This window comes from Pteropus alecto, unplaced genomic scaffold (assembly GCF_000325575.1).
Source record: "Pteropus alecto unplaced genomic scaffold, ASM32557v1 scaffold171, whole genome shotgun sequence".
Taxonomy (NCBI): Eukaryota; Metazoa; Chordata; class Mammalia; order Chiroptera; family Pteropodidae; genus Pteropus; species Pteropus alecto.
Genome location: NW_006431925.1, coordinates 980724 through 984008, shown reverse-complemented (window position 1 = coordinate 984008; position 3285 = coordinate 980724).

The following is a 3285-nucleotide window of genomic DNA, read 5'->3' as shown; positions in this document are numbered from 1 at the left end:
AGCACATGCCCTAAAATTAGTCAGTGTATCACCTTCACACATGACCCGGTGCCTTTCAAACTGCTGCCTCTGTGCTGGGGCTTGGAAAGAGTACAACCTTGGTTTCCTACAGCCCTTTGACATAAACCCCACTGGTTTTCAAAGCAGGGATCCTCTTCCTAGTGCAGATGTCCCAGGCTGGGGCTTGGACCCCTCGCTCTTCAGGGGAGACCTTCGCAGTTGTGCTATCCCTAGCTGTGAGTCACCAGACAGGGAGCGGAGAGTAGGGTGGGTCCTGACTAGACTGAGTATCTGCCCCTCCCACCATTTCAATGTGGTTTTCTTTATATCCTTAGTTGTAGAAAATCTGTTCTGCAGGTTTCAGGTCATTCTCAGAGATAGCTGTTTATATATGTAATTGTAGTTTTGGTGTCAATGAGAGGAGGTGAGCTCAGGATTTTTCTACTCCACCATCTTGAACCCAAATCCAGGAGTTTTGCTCTTAAATGCCAATTTAGCTTGTCCTTATGCCATGAATGTTCTAAGCGCTAAGGATCCAGCAGTGAACCAAAGTTCCTTCTCTCATGGAGCTTATATCTGTGAAACGTTGTTTCTTGTGGTTAGTGCACAGTCCCGGCAACAAACATGTCTCCAGATCACCGTCTAGACCCATATTGTGGTTTCTTCTTGCATAGGAAATGTGTTTCTTCAGGTGCAATGAGATTCATATAATCTGATTATGATGTTTGAACTTCTCCATTTCTTTCTTAAGCATTTGTTAGTGGAAGGCTTTGGGAGCTGTATTAATCACAATTCTCTGGAGAAACAGAAGCAGTAGGCTAGATAGACAGATAGATCTCTAGCTAACTATATAACAGGAGCTTTATTATGGAATTGGTTCATTTGATTATGGAGGCCAACATGTCCCAGGATCTGCTATCTGCAACCTGGAGACCCAGGAGTTGATAGTGTAATACAGTCTGAGTCTGAAGGCCTGAAAACCAAGGAAGGTGATATATGGGGGTAGGAGAAAATGGATGTCTCAACTCAAATAGAAAGAGCGAATTCATCCTTCTTTGCTTTTTTGTTCTATTCAAGCCTTCAGTGGACTGGATGATGCCTACCCATACTGGTGAAAGCCATCTGCTTTATTTAGTCTTTATTACCATTTTAATGCTTATGTCTTCCAGAGATACCCTCAAAGACACATCAAAAATAATGTTTTACCAGCTATCGGGGCATCCCATAGCCCAATCAAGGTGACATATAAAACAAACCATTGTGAAGCTATTAATTATAGCACCTCTAAAGAAGAGACCTTATAAGACTATGACACCAATTAAGTAAGATTTTTGTAGAATGAAGCATATTTTGTACTTGGTCGTATATTGTTTATATAGTCTTCTAATATCTGATCTTTCCAACCCAGAAGATTATATTATTTATATAGTCTTCTAATATCTGATCTTTCCAACCTCAAGAGAAAGTTATTTATTTCATTGTTCCTAACACAGTGTTTGATGTTTACTATTGATGTCTAGAAATTAGGAGACTTGGGTCCTAGTTCATCTCTATCACTTACTAAACCCAGTGCATAATAACTAAACATTCTACACAACAGCACTAAACTTTAGTTTCCTTTTCTATTAAGTTGCAATAATTATACTTGCCTCGACTAATTCACTGGATTATTCTGAGGCTTACCTGTAATAGCAAATCTCTAAGTTCTTCATAAGTTGTAAAGCATTATACAGAAATTAAATATTATTATTGTGATAGCTGACTTCCAAAGTAATTTTTCTTTCAGATGATATTACTATAATAAGGTTGGTATCCAAACATATGGTTCTCTGGAACAATATTTTTATTCATGATATAAAAAAGTAAGTAGTTACTAAACTTCATGTAATTATAATTGTAGCTTATAGACCTTGAGAAATGAAAATTTAATTTTACATATTTCTTCATACTGATGCAATGGAACTCACTTTATCTTCTGAAGACATTTCCTTTAAGCAGTGTATTTCCCATAATTCCATGTTCAGATTCATGGACATTTCTATGAAGGTAAGAGATTATATGCTAGTGTTTCCCAAAATCTCTTCCAACACATATTTTGAAAAATTGAAAAATTCTAATTAAAACCATTACAATTTTCATTGCTAACATTTTTATTTTCTATTTTTATTTTCTGAAGGTAATGAAATATCTATGACCCTTAATATGGAAACCTGTTAAAGAAATTTCATTGCCTACAGGTTTGTGAAGGCAAATTTCAATGACTAGATTTGCTGGGTATATAGCACAATGAAGAAAAATAAAATAAATAAGTTTTGATTTTTTTTAACCTAAGAAGTGAAAACAAAGGTTAATCTGAACATTTTTCTGTTCTTAATCACTGGGTACCTAGAGTAAAATTTTAGAACTAGAACTATGCCAAGGTAATGTGTCAGCCATTTGAAAAAAGAGAGAGTTCTCATCTGCAAGTTCCAACCAATCTATCCCTATTTATCAGTTAATAAAAGAGCATAGAATAAATTGGAAACAAGAAGGGAGGAATTGAAAAACTTCCTTTTTCTTCAAGTCCTTTATCCTCCCCTTCACAGCCAAACTACTTAATTATGAAAGATTACATTCAATGAGACACTTTTTATACAGAATGCTGGCCTCCAGACCAATCACAGCACTAAACTTCTCTCACTAAGTTATCTATGTTTTTTTTTTTTTTAAAGTAAAACAAATGGAAAATTCATAGAACTGAACTTTACTTGAAATCTCAGCAATATTTAATACTGGTGATTTTCTTTTTGAAATATTTTCTTTCTTTGACCCCAGTGACACCATATTCCCCACGTACCTGACTGTTCCTTTTAAAGGCATCCTTTTCTCTACCTGAAGATCAAATGTTTATTTTACTGAGGGTTCCGTCCTCCTTTTTCGAGTTATATAATTTTCCTATGGGAAATCTCATTCAACATTTACATGCCGATGACTCTTAATCCAGCAAAAAACTCCTTCCTGAGTTTCGGACTCAAAAAGCCTAACTGCTTCAGGACATGTGTATTTTCCTGTTCTACTTCAAACTTAGCATTCCCTGAAGTGAATTTAAGATCTTTATCAACCCAAAGATTTATTCTTCCTCCTCTGTTCTTCATCTCAACAAATGGTACCATCACCCATCTGACTGCCCAAGCCAGCAACTTGGTGAATTCTTAGACTACAGTTTTCTCTCCTTGCCCCATGTCCAACCAAGTATCAACTCCTCTTGATTTTTCTCCCTGAATAAGTCTTAAGTCTTTCTGCTTC